The following is a 20,296-nucleotide window of genomic DNA, read 5'->3' as shown; positions in this document are numbered from 1 at the left end:
AGATCTTCTGTAATGAAGATTAGCGTAATGTAATCGAGATTTAAACAATAATGTATATTTTATTTATAATAAAATGTTAAAATTTTTTTTTTTTTTTTACCTTTAACTTTTCTTAGTTATATGCGTTTTAAGCAATTAAAATATCGCTTGCTTTTACGGTGAAAAAAGAATCCTGAGTTAACCTGCATGCTTGAGAGTTCTCCATAATGATCTCAAAAGGCGTGTGGAGTCCACCAATCCGCAATGGTCCAGCGTGGTGGGCTTACCCACTTCTCTTTCTCGCCTCTTTTGAATCTAAGATTCGTAAAGGTTTAAGCTCATAATAATTCTAACTACTAGGCTATCAATTATCATAGTTTTTGTGCTTACCAGTCACTAATAAGTTAGAACGAAAACTGTCTAGTTTCAGTTCAAATTAGTAAAGTTCAGGCACCAATTAGTGCTAACAAGTGTTGTAACAAACGAGAGCCATGCACTCTAGCTGTGTTGGTTATAGCTTAAAGCAATAACATTTATATACTAACTAGCCGACCCTCGCGACTTCGTCCGCGTATGAGTCAATCGAGAAGCTAGAATATATCTGATGCTAACATAAAATCATCGTGGCTAGCTATGTGCCTATTATTATTTTACGTGGTATACTGAGTAGTAAGTTGTCTTTATTTTAGTTGATACATACATACATACATCCTTTCATTCATCCATTCTCACAAACTTTCGCATTTATAGTATTAGTAGGACGGTATGCATGCATTCCTCGTTTTCCGATATGCCTTGCGACTTGCATTTGTGAAGAGTTATGCCCTTTATCTCCGACAATCTTTATCAGATCTTAATTAAAATTAGACAATACATGCATGATAGTATACACTTTCAAATAATAAAAGAATTATTAAAATCGCTTCAAATTTAACGGAGCTATGAAGTAAAATTGATAAAAATTATCATCCCGTTTCCCGGAAGAAAATTACTGTTTATCGGGATCAAAAGTATCCTATGTGTTGACCCGAAATATGAGCTACCACTTTATCAAATTTGATTGAAATCCGTTCAGTAGTTTTTACGTGATGCCCGGACAGACCGACATACAGACAAAAATTAAATAAAAATCTGTTTTGGACTCAGTATCGATTATAAAGCATTCCCGGGTCAAAATTTTCAGAAATCTTTCAGTTACAGTTTTATTATAAGTATAGATATCTTCATCAAATCAACAAATTACCGGCCCACTACTGGGCATTGGTCTCCCCCACCATGGGAAAGGTTTTAAGGCCACCACGCTGAGACCCGGTAAAGAACAAGATGTCAAACATCTTGTTCTTTACCGTTAACATTATGTAATAGTTTATTTTATCGTAGTGAAATATGTGTTACAGTAATTTACAAAGTGGGTAATAATAATAGTAAATAACCAACATTTTTTATAACTATAAATTCATATTTACCAGATTTAATTGATTAGAATTTTACATAAGTCAAAGTCAAAGTCAAAGTCAAAAATATCTTTATTAAAGTAGGCCATAGGTGGCACTTTTGATGCGTACATAAGAATTACACGGTAGTGTGATGATGGCGATAACCACATTCGTAAACTTAAAACTAAAGCTACGAGGGTTCCAAACGCGTCCTGGTCTAAGAAAAAGCCCACAACAAACTTAGCCGGGTGTTTTTGTTTTTTATAGATATACCCTTATAATTTTTAATTAGTTAATAGATAGTCTTGAAGAAACAATTAAAATTATATTTGATTAATAACCAATGTTCATGACATGGAGTTGGTGGGTATTTTGATTTAAATACGGGTGCATTTTCGATAGAATCCGGTCTACATGGACTCGAACGATGCAAAGATACCTCGCGGTGTCTTAGTCGTTTATCATATTTAATACTTTATTTTATTTATTTTATATATGTACAGTTTTTTTTAATTATTAATATGTATATATATTTTTAGAGCTTTGCGCACCGTTATAAGGATTTATATGTGAGTCAATTCCTCACGATGATTGCCTGAAAGAAATCACTATAAGAGATAAGGTCGCCTTTGTTACATAAATTATTTGTACCTTTGTTCTGTTTTATTTATTTCTGTTTTGTTCTTGTGCGCAATAAACTATTTTTGATTGATTGACTGCTTTATATTTTTATGAATAATATAATAAATATTTATAAAATTCAGATAAACATAGAAAAACATTTATGTTCATAACACAAACATTTTCCAGCTGTGGAAATCGAACCCACAGCATTTAGACTCAGAAAGCAGGGTCGCTGCCCACTGCGCCAATCGGCCATCAGCTATCACAGCAAGTTATGCAGAAATGACTGTAATAGGTAATACGATATGATATAATGTCAATTAAACTCGTTAAAGGATGATTAGGTATCGGCGAGGCTTCAAAACGATATTGATTAATGACCCAAAGTAATGGCGACTTCACACTGAACACGAATAATAAAATTAATAGTCTTGGGCCATGGTCTTCGGACACAAATTTTTTTATTAACATACTATAAAAAAAATTGGTCCTTACGTCTGGTGACCCAAGAGCTGGCGCTTATTTAGCCCAACGGCTAAGTCTAGCAATTCAAAGGGGCAATAGCGCCAGCATTTTGGGTACCATGCCCATAAGTGAACAGTTAGACGGCTTATATATATTGTAAATATTAATTTTAGTTTCTAATTATTATTTCCCTACAAAAATTTATTTTTCGTTGGTTTATTACTAAAGAAATTAATAACATTGCGCAATAAAAAATAAAAAAAAATTCAATAGTATTGAAAAATAAAAAAAAAACGTGTTTTAGTTTTTTTAGTAGTTTGAAAACCTCTTAGTTGGTGGAGGTGGTTACATTTCCTTGCCGCTATTTACGGTGGGAGAAGATGTGCATACCGGCGCCTCCTAACCCCCCCGTCTTCCTCTACGTATAAGCGGCATAAAACCCTGAAATTTGGAACTCCCTACAAAAGACCTATATCCAGCAGTGGACGTCTATCGGTTGATATTATGAATGAATGAATGATGATACTTTTTTGCACACTACAAAAAGTACATAAAAAAGGAAAGTATAACAAAACAACGTATACAATTAGGCGGCCTTATCGCTTCATAGCGATTTCTCCCAGGCAACCAATGGCGAACGCAAAAAATACAGAAAGTAATGAAACACAAAGAATAGAAAAGAAACATACTTACAAACATACAGAATAGAATATGATGATGATGAATGCTGTATAAACCGCTGCGCGTATGAAACATCCTTTACAATAGCAATTTGGCGAGAGTTTTAAGGCTTTTGTCGCATAATTGTGTTAACCCGGCAACAGGGACGCGGCGCTAGCTGACATCTCTTTAGTGCCTCCTAAATTGAGTAGTGAGAGGAGTAGCTACTTAAAGTGTAGACTTTTAACATGTTTTAAAAAACTTTATTTTTATTTTTTTATGTTTATAGACGAGCGCTTGACAGCAATCACACCTGATGGTAAGCGATGATGCAGCCTAAGGTGGGGCGCGCTTGCCTAGAAGATGCCTATTCACTCTTGATTTTAAGGTACCCATATTGTAGGAACTGGGGAAAATGGAAGCTGGAAGAGCATTCCAGATCGTAGCGGTGCGGATCAGAAACGAAGATGCGAAGCGCTGCGTACGCGGCCGCGGTATATTAACCACGTAGGGATGCAGATCCTTACGGTGCCTCGCTGTTCGATGGTAAAAGGCGAGGGGGGAACTAGATAAATAGTTCTTGAGCACACTCTCCGAAATATATCCTATAAAATACAGAAAGGCAGGCAACCTTGCCACGATGTTCCAAACTCTTAAGTTTTTTATTGGCTAGGTCACCGATGAGCCTTCTAGCACGGCGATCCACCGAATCCAGGGCATCAAGCTGATACTTGGCAGAGGCATCCCATAAATGGGAAAACTTAATAATAATAACACATATTTTTTTTTTTATATATTTTTTTATAAATTTTGAAGTGTTTTTTATTTTTTATTTTATTTTTAAGCATTGTAATGAATTAAAAAAAAAATGAAAGAGTATAAATGATAGATAGATAGATAAATAACACATTATGAAAGATCATGACGTAGATATGTCTAGCGATAGTGGGATTTGGTACAATGGTACCATACTACCCTCATATTTATGTATACTTTTAACGGATAGCTGCATATGGATTAATTATTTTGGCATATTGAATTTAGTCTTTTTTTTGTAGCACGCTCTGACTTGCAATGTTAACAAACCTTGTCATATAATAGCTCTAAGTTTTCATGTAAGTGAATAATGTTCTTATAAAAACAATACATTTCTTAAACCGCAAAGATGTGCCATCTTCATCTAGAAATATGTCGAGCGTGTCATCGCTCTGGGGAGACCCTCGGGCACTTAGTTTTCGGGTATTATGAAAGTTAAGCTTTATTTGCTAAACTCCGCGAACAGCAGGAGAATCTGTATGGTGTAATTTATAATTACTTACTTCAATCTGTATACTCCACACCAAACAGATCCTCGGCTAAGGTATAAAAGGCGACACATTTGGCTAATTTTTCACTTAACAATTATTCATTGTAAAGTCAACATCTCCAGAGGATGCTCCGGTTTCGGGGCAAAACGTTCGTAGAGGTTGTTTGGAGTTTGGTTTGGAGTATACGGATTGAAGTAATTATAAATTACATTATAAAGATTCTCCTGCTGTTCGCGGAGTATAGCAAATTAAGCTTAATTTTCATAATTTATTATGGATTTTCGCAAAGTAACGCCTGCTTCTATCCAATAGTTTTCGGGTGTTCTCATCTAGCTAACGGCGAATACTTGCACAGAAATAATCAAGTAGCCAGAATAATCCAACAACAACTTGCTTTTCAGTATGGCCTTATCGATTTTGAGATGCCTTACTATAGGTACGACCCAGAGTCAGTTCTTGAAAATAGCAAAGCATTGCTTTTGGATCGAACGATTATCACTTACAGGTATATAACATCTCAAGACATATCAAAAAGAGACAACGACTCCATTGAACGTCTGGTTGTCCAAGGAAGAATCGAGGGCACCAGATCACGCGGAAGATCCCCCATGAGATGGGCCGACCAAATAAAGGCTGCAGTGGCTGTTCCTTTACAAGAGTGTGCTAGAAAGGCAGCTGCCAGAGAGGAGTGGCGACAACACTTAAGTGACGACCACGACCGCTCTGTCAACAGCGAACCGAGTGAGAAAAAGAATTATATTACATCTAATAGACCTGATATACCGCTAGTCGATCGATCAGTGCGCCGTGCAATGTTGACATTACTATTCCACTTGATAATTTGGTGAAAGCTGAAAGAAAAATGTATCGAAATACTTGGACCTTGTGGAGTGTTGAGTCGACCGTTATTGTTCCGATAGTCGTTTCAGTCAATGGTCTTCTCGCGAAAAGATTCGATCAACATCTTAAGAAGCTTTCGCTTGGTTTTTGGATCAAGGGTCGGATACACAAGGTAGTCCATACTATCCCTACTAATATTATAAATGTGAAAATAATAAATAAATATATATACGACGACAATACACACATCGCCTTCTAGCCCCAAAGTAAGCGTAGCTTGTGTTATGGGTACTAAGATGACTGATGAATATTTTTATGAATAATATACATAAATAATTAGAATATACATATAAACACCCAGACACTGAAAAACATTAATGCTTATCACACAAATATTTTCCAGTAGAGGGAATCGAACCCACGGCTTTGCACTTAGAAAGCTGGGTCGCTGCAAACTGCGCCAATCGGCCGTCAAAAAGACGGTGAGTAACACAGGCTTTGTGTGTAAACACAGAAAAAAATAAATCGGGCACCCCTGCGATTACCAAAACATGTAAGTTAAATGTAAACTTATTTCTGGTGTTGTTCACACTTAACTTTCTCAGTTCAGAAAACTTCTTACTCAACGTGTTATTTATTTAAAGCCTTTTTCTCGTTCAGTTACTCGTTAGCCGACTTTGGTTTACGGTTCCATGTTTTTCTCTAATTTGAAGTTATTTATTTTTGGACTATTCGCAATCTTTTCGGAAAGTATTTTCTTTGTTGTTATACTCAAATTAGAGTTTTCGGAGGGAACTTAGCCTCTGCTGTCATTCCATCTGTAAGCTGGTTGTATCTCATGAGCCTGCTAGTAAGAGGGTTCGATTCCCACAAGTGCAAAAATGTTTGTGTGATGAACATGAATGATTTTCAGTGTCTGGGTTCGGTTTAGGCCGTAGTCCACCACGCTGGCCCAGTGCGGATTTGTGGACTCCACACACATTTGAGCTCATAATTTAGAACTCTCCGGCATGCAGGTTTCGTCACGATGTTTTCCATCACCGTTGAGCAAGAGATATTTGAATTACTTAAAACGCACATAACCTCACGAAAGTTAAGTCGGGCTTCTACCCAATGCGCTATCAGCGGTGTAGGTGAAGTTAGCAGAGCATTTGCCAGCAGATCAAAAATAAAACGGAGTTCTCTTCGCATGCAGCTGAGTTCTGGAGTTCCTGATGATTTTTACGAATAGTTCTGGCGTTTTTACCCCCAAAAAAGGGTGTCAAAAAATGATCTGCTAACTTCCGATAGCAGATCATTTTCGAGCAAATCAAAATTTGATGCTTGTTCTGGACGCACGAAGAAAATATATTCTTCCGAATTTTTTTCGAAATTATAATAGTGACGTGTGATATGCAGTTTAAAGTACGAGAGTTTATTTTAGTGTTAGTAGTGATCAATCGGAATTTAAAGAGTTCTAGGCTGTAGGATGGGTTTTTTTAAAAAAAATACAACTTAAGCAATCTAATTTTTCGATATTAAAATATTGACGTGTGATATGCAGTCTAAAGTACGAGTGTTCTAGGCTTGAATTTTAATTATGTTATAGTGTTAGTAGTGTTCTATCGGAAACAAAAGAGTTCTAGGCTTTGGGGAATAAAGGGTTGCCAAAAATAATTAAACTTTCTGTTATGTAATTTTTTCGATATTAAAATATTGACAGTGTGAAATATTGAGTGTGATATGCGGTCTAAAGTACGTGTGTTCTAGGCTTGAATTTATGTTATGTTTCAGGCGTTATGATGCTTCAACAGAAACAAAAGAGTTCTTACCCCTTTAATAGGTAGGGTTTTCAAAAACAAATGTTTTGTATTATTTTATGTAATTATTTAAGAAAATAAATTTTCATGTTTGTTGTGGTGACTCTGAAACTTGATTTATAAGAACTTTAATATTTTTTTATTATAGTTTATATACTGATGTGTGAGAAAGAAAAGAGTTTCGAGAGAGTACGGGTCTAAAAAATGTTTTATTCAAAGGTCTTTGTGTACGATAGGATGTTTAGGGTTATTTTCTTTAAGTATTTTTTTTTCAGTATTTACCACAGAACTATTATTAAAAAGTATCAGGAACTATAGATCTAAGCTGCATGCGTCCAGAACAAGCATCAAATTTTGATTTGCTCTAAAATGATCTGCTATCGGAAGTTAGCAGATCATTTTTTGACACCCTTTTTTTGGGGGTAAAAACGCCAGAACTATTCGTAAAAATCATCAGGAACTCTAGAACTCAGCTGCATGCGAAGAGAACTCCGTTTTATTTTTGATCTGCTGGCAAATGCTCTGCTAACTTCACCTACACCGCTGATAGCGCATTGAATAGTCCACAAGACTCCACACACATTTGAGCTCATAATTTAGAACTCTCCGGCATGCAGGTTTCGTCACGATGTTTTCCATCACCGTTGAGCAAGAGATATTTGAATTACTTAAAACGCACATAACCTCACGAAAGTTAAGTCGGGCTTCTACCCAATGCGCTATCAGCGGTGTAGGTGAAGTTAGCAGAGCATTTGCCAGCAGATCAAAAATAAAACGGAGTTCTCTTCGCATGCAGCTGAGTTCTGGAGTTCCTGATGATTTTTACGAATAGTTCTGGCGTTTTTACCCCCAAAAAAGGGTGTCAAAAAATGATCTGCTAACTTCCGATAGCAGATCATTTTCGAGCAAATCAAAATTTGATGCTTGTTCTGGACGCACGAAGAAAATATATTCTTCCGAATTTTTTTCGAAATTATAATAGTGACGTGTGATATGCAGTTTAAAGTACGAGAGTTTATTTTAGTGTTAGTAGTGATCAATCGGAATTTAAAGAGTTCTAGGCTGTAGGATGGGTTTTTTTAAAAAAAATACAACTTAAGCAATCTAATTTTTCGATATTAAAATATTGACGTGTGATATGCAGTCTAAAGTACGAGTGTTCTAGGCTTGAATTTTAATTATGTTATAGTGTTAGTAGTGTTCTATCGGAAACAAAAGAGTTCTAGGCTTTGGGGAATAAAGGGTTGCCAAAAATAATTAAACTTTCTGTTATGTAATTTTTTCGATATTAAAATATTGACAGTGTGAAATATTGAGTGTGATATGCGGTCTAAAGTACGTGTGTTCTAGGCTTGAATTTATGTTATGTTTCAGGCGTTATGATGCTTCAACAGAAACAAAAGAGTTCTTACCCCTTTAATAGGTAGGGTTTTCAAAAACAAATGTTTTGTATTATTTTATGTAATTATTTAAGAAAATAAATTTTCATGTTTGTTGTGGTGACTCTGAAACTTGATTTATAAGAACTTTAATATTTTTTTATTATAGTTTATATACTGATGTGTGAGAAAGAAAAGAGTTTCGAGAGAGTACGGGTCTAAAAAATGTTTTATTCAAAGGTCTTTGTGTACGATAGGATGTTTAGGGTTATTTTCTTTAAGTATTTTTTTTTCAGTATTTACCACAGAACTATTATTAAAAAGTATCAGGAACTATAGATCTAAGCTGCATGCGTCCAGAACAAGCATCAAATTTTGATTTGCTCTAAAATGATCTGCTATCGGAAGTTAGCAGATCATTTTTTGACACCCTTTTTTTGGGGGTAAAAACGCCAGAACTATTCGTAAAAATCATCAGGAACTCTAGAACTCAGCTGCATGCGAAGAGAACTCCGTTTTATTTTTGATCTGCTGGCAAATGCTCTGCTAACTTCACCTACACCTATCAGCGCTCCTTTACGTAAATATGTAGGTACATTTTCATAATATTTGGCCTCACCGATTTGTCGCAAATTGGATTTGTTTAATTTTTTTTTTTTTTATAATTTTATTCCCATACAATAGCGCTTGACTGCAATCTCACCTGGTGGTAAGTGATAGCAAGTCTAAGATGGCAGCGGGCTAACCTGTTACCTGAACACTAAATCAGCACGTCGTTGTAAGTCACGGTAGGGTGGTAACTACGCCACGGCCAAAGCCTCCCACGAGACAGAAAATAAACTAATTTCTTTATTAATAGTAAATATGTTTTTTTTTTCATCTTTACCGGTTCCGGATGAGAACCTGTGCGACTTAGCATATGCCGATTGAATATATTTCACTCCAAAGGTAACCCCAAGAGAATGTATGCAAAACATCAACCTGTTGCGACCGTAAAACTTAACCCTTTTATATTCCACGATATCTTTATTAAAAGTGCAACGAATTTATCAAACGGCTGCACTCAATCCAACGATGCATTCATTAGCGGGTATTATTATGAGTTGATGGCGCAATTTACGGACTGAAAGATTGGGTCATTAAATATTTAAGATTCCTATATATCTTAATAGACAAATTTATGCTTGAGAAGTATGAAAACTAATTTACAAGCGATTGCGATTAGCTGTTTCAGCTTTTAGCTATTTTCCTCGTTTATATAATACTAGCGTACCCAGCCCGCTTCCCGGTCTTGATTTTGCTTTATTTTATTTAAACAATAAACTTACATAATTTAATTTTTAATGTATTAAATCATTTATTTCTCGCCGTATTCATTCTATTCTATTCTGTTCTCGAGCGGGTGAAGATCATTATCTACACTCATGTACACCCAAAAATAGAATATCTTCATAGTAAATAAAAGCTGTATTTGACAGTTCGAAAATAGGAGTGCTCCGATCATCACCAAACTTTACAGGATTACTCGCCAAGTCAATCCGGAGATTCCCTGAAAGTTTCATTGAAATCGGTCCAGCCGTTTCGGAGCCTATACGGAACATACCCACACACTTTCTCTTTTATATACTCGTATATAGATACTTAAGCTCTGTGGATGCTTAGGAACTGTGCCTCGCTGATCGCAGTGGTTTCGAAGACGTTTTAGATTTTATTTAGTTTTACATATTTTATTCTAGGTTATAGTTATAAAACTTTTATAAAATATTTATATATATTTATAGGACAGTGTGTAAAATGCAAAAGGTTTTTGTATTTTAAATATTTTTAGGATTTTACTTATTTGTATTTTTATTTTTTATTAACAATGAACTTAAGCTCTTGATATAATCTTTAAAAACCGTTATTTACTTTCATGTTTTATTTACCCACTAGGTTAAATCAATGAATGAATATATATACACCACACAACAAATCACAAAACAACAGATAAAAACAAAATAAAAAGACACACAGTTTATTTGGTAACAATATGTAGGTTTTATTAGCAGGAAAGTTACAGAAAAATATAAACCGGAAAAAAGTCCATGGAACAAAACACAGTGTTTTTATTTTACGCTTTTTAAGTTTTCAGTAAGCTGTACGTTATGATTTCACTATACGTAGAGTGTAATTTATAGTATAATCACAACGCACAAAATATTTTACATCGTTTAGAAGGTCCTGAGATTTAGGCTTTCTAACAAACAAACTCTTTAATTTATAATTTCACTTCAAGATGGCTGGCTACGTGCGATGGAAGCACAGAAAATTCTTAGAACAAAATACAATATAATTTTTATTAAAACTAATCGCTTAAACGCCCAAGAATATTCTTAACTTAGGCGTCATTTACAACAACGGACAAGACAATACCTAAGGTATTGCCTTGTCCGTTGTAGGCCTTGTCGGGCATTAGACTAACAATGACTAGTTATGTCTATGTTATATTCTGTGGTAGTTCGATATAACTTGTAACTAAATCTATGTAAAGGTTGTAGCATAAATAATTATACACCATAACAACGTAATTAATTTAACAAGTAGTAAAATTACCCACATCTTGCAGATGCTTTATGGAAGCGAAATAAATAAATAAATATAAACAACGACAATACACACATTGGCCCCAAAGTAAACGTAGCTTTTTGTTATGGGTACTAAGATGAATGTTGAATATTTTTAAAAATAATAAATACATAAATAAAAACTTATACTATACAGATAAACACCCAGACACTGAAAAACATTCATGATGAACATTTTAAAGTTGTGGAAAGGCCTTTGAGTCAGACAGCATGGTCGCTGCCTACGCCAGTCGGCCGTCCAAAACCTTACACGCTTCAGCTTATCTCTTGTGCCACGGAAAAAGCGTGCGTAAAAAGCAGATGCGGTCAGAGTGAGATTATTTTAATGCCGAGTGACGTACGCAGCGTGCGCGTATCTCATGCCGTACATTAACGATCGTGGTACATTGATTATTGAAAATGAAAATGGAGAATTTATTTTCTGACTTCCTTATTGGCGAAAAAAAATTTTTCAATGCATAAATGGTACCGACTTATAGCTACCGTCGCTATAAAAAGGCAAGAGAGCCGTAGCTTAGTGGTCAAAGCGGTCAGTGGCTTTTGAAAACAAAGCATTCGAAATTGAAATAGGAAAAATCTGCTTTTTAATAATAATAATCACTTAAATTGGTGAAGGTACGGCGGAGCTTAACATTGAAGTTTTAAAGATAACCTGAAATCAAATTGAAAGATTGTTAAAAAAGCAATACTATACTATTTATCACACGTTAAGTTAGTATTTATATTATGGACATTATATAATCTTATGGCTGTAATTTAAGTTTCATATTATATGCTTAGGACTTAGGTACTTACTCAAACTGTGTTTACTCCTCTAGAGAAAGTTAATTTCATGTGGTGTTCAAATATCTTCAAAATATTACTAGTGACAGAATCGACTTGGTGCGAATCCAAAGCGCGTTTTATGAGGCCGTCGCCTCTGAGGGTAGTTAAAGTTTTTTTTAAACATTCCCGGAACCGCCATATTGGGATCTAGTCTAAGAGCTAGTGGACAATTTGTTCGAAGCGTCGGGTACCTATAGGTAACCGCTTGACTGCTATCTTGAAAAATTGTACACGAATGTAATAAATAAGTTTTTATGTAAGGGGAATATTTAGCACAGTTTCCGTAGTGAATTTTATATTCGCATTATATTTTCAGATAAATAAAAGTGTCTAGCAGCGATTTTATCTAATTTATTTTATTTCGGGGAGCCGAAGTGGAATCCCCGCAAGCACCTCTTAATTTTCTAAGTTATGTGCGTTTTAAACAATTAAAATATCGCTTTCATTAAAGGTGGAGGAATGGAGGATATCGTGAGGAAACCTGCATGCCCCAGAGCTCTCCATAATTTTCTCAAAGGTGTTTGTAGTTCAACAATCAACACTGTGTTCTTATTGAAGAAACAGACCCGTGCCCTGTACTTTGCCAGTATTGGGTTCATGATGATGATTTTGATGTATATTATGTTTGAATATTTACCTTTGGTATAAGCACTTCAAATATTGTATAGAAGCAGGCGTTACTTAGCGGAAATCCATGATATATTAACAAAATTAAGCTTAATTTGCTATACTCCGCGAAAAACAGGAGGATCTGTGTGGTGTAATTTATAATTTCTTCAATCCTTATCCGTATTGCCGAGGATCTAAATAAACAGATCCTCGGCAATACACCCTCTACGCACGTTTCGCTCCGAAACCGGAGCATCATCAGGAGATGTTGACTTTACAATGAATAATTGTTAAGCACTTAACCTCCTGTTTTTCGCGGAGTATAGCAAATTAAGCTTAATTTTGTTGTTAAATAAGCACTTCAAACAAACCACCCACTAGCTCTTAATCTAAATAGTTTGTACTCGGAACTACGCAATAAACTTTGTAATAAAATATATGTATTTAGCACGCACTCTATTGATTAAGTATCTCACTGGTTTGAGTCTGGAATTTGTCCATTCGATTTACTGCCACAAATAAAATTACCTACAAAGAGATTTAAGGATATTTGTATTTTATAGACTTGGGGAACGTTACTTTTTAGTTATTTGTAGATAATAATTTAAAAGGTTAACTGATTTAATGCTGCAATATATTCTTTCAATATACTTCGAGCTCTGTCATAAAAAGCTCGTCTACTTCTAAAATAAAACGTATCACCAGCCTTCCAACGTCCATCGGTTCTATATGTGCCTAGCCATTGCCACCTCGGCTTCGGACTTATTGAGTATCAATCAATCTTGTTCTTTTACGGATCTCCTTTCTGATTTCATCACGTAAAGATACTCCGAGCATAGCAAGAGATACTCTCTTCTTTAATGCCCTCATATTAATAAGGCTTCTCTAAGCCTTCTTAACATGGCATATAGTTAGCCATCATTTGTCTATCAAACATTCTAACCACTGAACTGCAAGGAGTTGTTTTCTAAATTGCCAATTTCAAAAAGGAGCACGTACAGTGTTAAGAGCAGTTTCTTGTAATGCCTTTTATGTGACGTCGCGATTTTCCAAAAGATTTTCTCACCATCCACAGCGTTTTAATCCCACTGCTGGATACTGAACGCTTCTTAAGAGAGACCGAAATAGAGGTTTGACCCACCACATAGCTCCAATGAAGGTATATTTTAAATAACCGAGACCGACGGCTTTGCGATCCCTTTAAAGCACGAGGCGGGGCTGGCAAGCGTTGGAATAAAATAAGACGGTATTTGATTTTATGAGAGATTTACCGAGTACATGTTTCCATAACTAAACCCCGGTAATCTTTATACCGAGTTTTACTCGAATCCATTGTCGCCAAACCGAGTAGGTATAAGTTACTCGATTAAGGTATTCACATCTTAGAGAAGATAAACAGGTTTATATAAAGTCAAAGTCAAAGTCAAAGTCAAAGTCAAAAATATCTTTATTCAAGTAGACCCACAGGTGGCACTTTTGATGCGTACATAAGAATTACACGGTAGTGAGATGATGGCGATAACCACATTCGTAAACTTAAAACTAAAGCTACGAGGAAGCTATAGGCACGGCACAGGTTTATCCGGGCTGCGAACTTTAAAAAAATATATCTAATTATAAAAAAAATACACAGGCCGCAAGTGTCGTTTATGGAAGTTTAGTACGTCTAGTATACAGGTTGCAAGTGTCTTTTATGCAAGTTTATCCCGTCTCGAAAACAAATCTCGCAAGTGTCATTTACACATCGTCTTTGTGCAAGTTCAGTTTGTCATAAAGAAGGAACAATATTTTGCATAATAAAAATATAAAAATTAACACTTATTTAATTATTTATTTTTATTTTTAACCCCCATCGCAAAAACGTAGTGCCAATTGATATATAAGATACACTTTCCGGTGTAGTTTGATATAAATTTGGTGAAAGTCTGTAAACCTATCGAAGGGCAAACGTTAAAAACAAGTCTTTAAATTTGTTAAATGCTATGAAAATTTAAGCGTATATCACGAACATTAACGGAACATACCACCCACATGCAAATGTGTGGAATTGAGAGCATCCTCCTATTTTAAAGTCGGATAAAAAGCGGATCTTGTGACGGAAGGCGGTAACGACGCGCGGAAGACCTGAGTAATGAGGATGCGGGCGAGAAAAGGTCACTCGAGTTGCGGAATACGCTGAAACATTATTCCTGAATTGGCCCTTTATCAACTGACTGATAGGTATGTGGAGTGTCTCTACGTGAACAAATCTAAAAATGTATGTGTTATTCTTGATTATTTATTTTACACCTTATATAATATATAAAATTTAAAAATTACCAGTTTAAGTATGTATTTTTTTTCATATACCTACGTACTTTCTCTTGTAAAATGTTGTAAATATATTATTCGACAGTAGTATTTATTTATTCTTTAAAATAATTGTTTTATAAATATAACCTAAAATATTTAAAACTAAATAAAATCTAAAACGTCCTTGAAACCACCGCAGCGATGCACAGTTCCTAAGATGCTGACAGCATTGCCCCTTTGGATGGCCAAACTAATTCGTTTAGTATTATATTCAATATAAATGTTAGAGGCGAAAATAAACTCGTTGTGCAGTTTACTGGGCTACATAAAATTGCTAATTCATTCAAGGGCAGGGTTATTTTTTTTATAAAATGAATAATTTTATTTGAACATCAACATTACAACTTCTTTGTTACATAAATTAGGTTAATATTGTTATTAGACACAACAGATTAAATCGCTTGCGAACACATTAAGCTGTGCTTTCTAGCGAGTCACGATTTGTCAGTACTTTTTACCAAAAAAATTTTTACTAATTATAGTGTTACATTATATAATTGTATATTATTTTATAACAAATTACCGAATTAACTCATTGAGATGTCTCCATAAGTGAAAAGTTTATACAAAACGTAAGCTAACAGAAAAATCCTACTATAATATTAAGGATTTAAACGATAAAAAAGCTTGGATGTGAATTGCTCTAACTACATAGCTTAATATTAATTTACTGTGAGATGGTGATAACCAAAAAAAATACTCGGCTAAGTTTGTTGTGGGCTCTTTTTAGGGTGCGTTTGGAACCCTCGTAGCTTTAGGTTTAAGTTGGCGAACGAAGTTATCACCATCCCCTTACAATTATGTAAACATATATGTATGAACGCTTCATAAGTGCCTGTGATAGGCAAGAAAATTTGAATTTGAATTTCTTGTTAGTTCGGCAGGGCCACTAACACTAACTATATATAAATACATAATTTATGGATAACTATAAGACAAATGAATGAAATATGGCATTAAACATTATACAAGACTAATAAACTCAAACTAGAAAATAAAATAAATAAATATTACACACATCGCCATGTAGCTCCAAAGTAAGCGTAGCTTGTGTTATGGGTACTGAGATAACTGATGAATATTTTTTTTAGAATATAATACACATAAATATTTATCATATACAGATAAACACCCAGACGCCGAAAAACATTCACGTTCATCACATTAACATTTTTTCAGTTTTTTTGTGGGAATCGAACCCACGGCCTTGGACTCAGAAAGCATGGTCGCTGCAAACTGCGCCAATCGGCCGTCATCGCCTATAGTATACTATAGTGACACTCTGCGAATATTGACGTAAAGGTCATTCAATATTCTCAGAGTACCTCAACAATACACGGAACAATGCTGTCCACCCGTCATGGAATAGACCATTTGCGCATTTATTATTTATTTATTATTTATGTACCATAAATTTTGATTGTGAACATAAGATACATGAAGTGTACAAAGGAAAGCTAATCTCTATAAGAGATCTCTTCCAGCATGTGAGTAAGATGATTTAATTGTGGTATAGCTCAAATAAAGGTACAATATATTTCATAATAACTACTAAGTATATTTAATATATCTAAATAATAACATAATTCTACATACTAATACATTTGAATATACTATATATGCAAAATACATAAAAACAATATAATAAATATTGATATAATATAAATATAAATATATATCTATAATAAGTAAACAGTGATAAATATACTATGACAACGATAGATAATGCTCCTTTACATTGTGTTGAAAAGAGTGCACCGATCGGCAGTGTCTAATATGTTCTGGTAGTAAGTTCCAAAGGTGTGTAGCGTGGACGGAGAAAGATTTCTGGAAGAAAATAGTATTATATAATTTGCATTGCTGTCTAAGAGCGTATTGAGTGACGACAATGAACGCGGTATAGGTGCCATGCTCCGTGCAACAGTGTTATATGTCAGAGTTATTATATTTCTGACTAAATGGTGGTGAAGCGGTGATATCGCATTGGGTATGAGCTTGACTTCAATTTCGAAGGCGCGAGTTCGAATCTCAGCACACACCTCTAACTTTTCTAAGTTATGTCCGTTTAAATCACGGCTTCAACTGTGAAGGAAAACATCGTGAGGTAACCTGCATGCCTGAGAGTTCTACATAATGTTCTCAAAGGTATGTGGAGTCCACCAATCCGCACTGCGCCAGCGTGGTGGACTGCGGCCTATACCTTTCTCATTCTGAGAGGTGTTTAATAATTTAATACCTACTGATGGTTATAAGTGATACCATCTGGACTAGAACAGTGTCCAAAAACTAAATTCTGGGCCACAAAACCGTATTAAATGGCGGACAAGTTACGAGGAGGGCCGACCCTAAATAGGGAAAACCCCAGGAGAATTATGATGTTGTAGCAAGTGATATTTAAATGAATTCAAACACACATAACTTAGAAAATTTAAAGGTGCGTGCTGGGATACGAACTCTGACCCCCAAAAGTCCAAACCACTGGGCTATCACCGCCTGTGCTAAGCCTAAGGTGTGGCAACCACGCCCTTCAGACATGAACACAGAATTCGACGGCCGACTGGCGCAGTGGGCAGCGACCCTGCTTTCTGAGTCCATGACCGTGGGTTCGATTCCCACAACTGGAACATGTTTGTGTGATGATCATGCATGTGTTTCAGTGTCTGGGTGTTTATCTGTATATTACAAGTATTTATGTATATTATTCATAAAATTATTCATCAGTCATCTTAGTACCCATAACTCCAGCCACACTTTGGGGCTAGATGGCGATGTGTGTATCGTCGTAGAATATTTATATTTATGCATTTCTAGAATTGCAGCTTGGTGGCGAAAATAAACATAGCGATATTTCCCCGGAAAAGCTCTGTAACAAAAAGCCTCGTCGTCATGTTTGATGTTTTTAAACTGTGACGTTATGTTTAACACTAATTTGTAGCAAAAGATTTTGAGAAGAAGACTAATTCGGAAAATATTTTGTAGCTTCACAAAACGCATTTACGCTCCATCTTTTTTTTTTAATTTAGCTGAATGCGTATAACGGTGTTATCATTTAAAAGCATATCCGTATCCTCATTAAAATTTCCACGCATCGTTACACTCTTCCGCCCCGAAATACATTTATTGAATACTACGAGGATTTTACTTTGCCATTTTCCTTTTTGTGTGTGGTTGCTTTATTAACCTACTGCAATAGGAGGGTTATGTTTTATGGGTGTGCCGTGTATTTACGTTTTTTTTTTTGTTATTCCATTACAAGTAAGCCCTTGACTGCAATCTCACTTGGTGGTAAGCGATGACGCAGTCTAAGATAATAGCGGGCTAACCTGTTATTAAGTATTTTAGCCATATCCCTAAAAGGTTTCTACGCGACATCGCACCGGAACACTAAACCGCTTAGCGACACGTTTTTGTCGGCCACGGCCAAAGCCTCCTACCAGATCAGACCGGAGAAAATTCAGAAATTCGAAATTCCCAAATTGGCCCCGCCGAGAATTGAACCCGGGACCTCTTAATTAAATTCACAGCGCTCACCGGTGCGCCAGGGAGGTCATCGATGTATGCTGTAATTTAAAGAAATTTCTTCCCAAAAAAATCGTTATAAACTGACTGACAGACAATCTTCAGTCCAAACGGCTGAATGTAGAAAGGAGAATGATTAGCACAGTTTTTTTTTCATGCACAAAAAAAAAATTTTTTTTTTGGATCCCCAGTGTCAGAGAAAAACTATTTTTAAGGATACGTTAGGTTAGCGTCGACGAGAGTCACAGGGCTCCAAAACGAAACACTGCATCAGTTTAGTTTAGTTACTTAATATAATTGCAATAATACAATCGGAACGTTTAATATTCACAGGTAGTTTGCAGGTAGTCCATTTAATCGCGTTAAATGGAACGTTATGTGAATTTAATTAAAGCTTTTAACGTTTCCGAACGAACTGCCTATTACCATCGCGACGGATTACTCGTTTGACATATTTTAGAAAAGTTATTCATAAACCCGCTTTATTCATTTAGCTTTCATTATTTTAGAGGTTTTATGTACTCATGGATGAACCAAGCTTCTGGCCTGGGGGGGTCCTGTCAGATTTTTTAGGCCAGACCGCAACTGTTCACGTACATCACATGTACTCGTAAAATATGACATAGAAGTGAGTTGATGGCGATGACTAAATTTTAAAACTAAAGCTACGAGAGTTCCAAACGCTCCCTGGTCTAAGAAGAAGCCCACCACAAACTTAGCCGGTTGTTATTTTTTTTTGTTGTCACCATCTCACATTGTCATTTAAAACTAATAAAAAAGCAACCTGGTTAGAGCAATAATTTACCCAAGCATTTGTATCGTTGACCTAGTCCTTAATACTATAATAGGACTTCTCTATAAGCTTACGTTTAATACAAATTTTGAACTTTTTCAGACATCTCCAAGATATCAACTGGTAGTTTATTGTCAAATTGTATACGATTTCCTTTAAATGAATTACTTATTGTATTGTGTATGTCAAAACAGAGACCTTTATGAACACACAAGTTATATGAAGTGTAGTGTGTAGGGCAAATGTCCAGCTTTATAGGTAGTTAAATAAATAAGCGCAAACTCATAAAAGCACAACCATAGACTCAATCATCGAGTCAACAATTTAAGGAGAGCACTACCTGACCTGTAATACCTTAATAGCTTTTACCTAAATCAGGGACAGTAGATTTTAAATTGCACCATTACATACATTTATCACATACTCACCAATGAATGAATGAATGAATACACTTTGATTGTACACCACAGAGAAAATTTACAGAGATACAAATACAACAGCACAATAAGTTAGAACGTACAATTTGGCGGCCTTATCGCTAAATAGCGATCTCTTCCAGGCAACCAAAGGCATACAAGAAAATGTTATAAGAAATAAGTAGGTGGTACAACAAACAAAATTAAATATTAGGACTTAAAACTAAATTAACATAAAAAAATAAATAAAAAAAAAACATAAAACATAGTATATACTAAACATAACATATTAAAGATATGTACAAAAATATAAAATATATTCCATACATATATACAAACATATAAACATACAAATACGCTACTATAAATACTTAATTAAAAAAAAAATTAAAAAAAATTAATAAAATAAAAGAACCCTCAAAAAAAATATGTAGAAAACGAAATAAACAAAAAAGAATACAGTGATCATTCCCATCAATGCCCGGCCGATACAGAGAAGTAGTGATCCTTCACTTGTTTCTTAAAAATGCCGATCGTTTGCGCCTCTCGAATCTCTAACGGCAGGGCGTTCCAAAGTGTAACGGCCTGAACCGTAAAGGATTTGTGGAAAAAAGAGGACTAAGCCAACACCGGAGAGGACACCAATATAAGATGTGAAGTACGTATTTG

This window comes from Pararge aegeria, chromosome 24, assembly GCF_905163445.1.
Source record: "Pararge aegeria chromosome 24, ilParAegt1.1, whole genome shotgun sequence".
In the NCBI taxonomy this organism is placed as follows: domain Eukaryota; kingdom Metazoa; phylum Arthropoda; class Insecta; order Lepidoptera; family Nymphalidae; genus Pararge; species Pararge aegeria.
The sequence above is the reverse complement of the archived record's forward strand: the minus strand, read 5'-3'. Positions refer to the sequence as shown.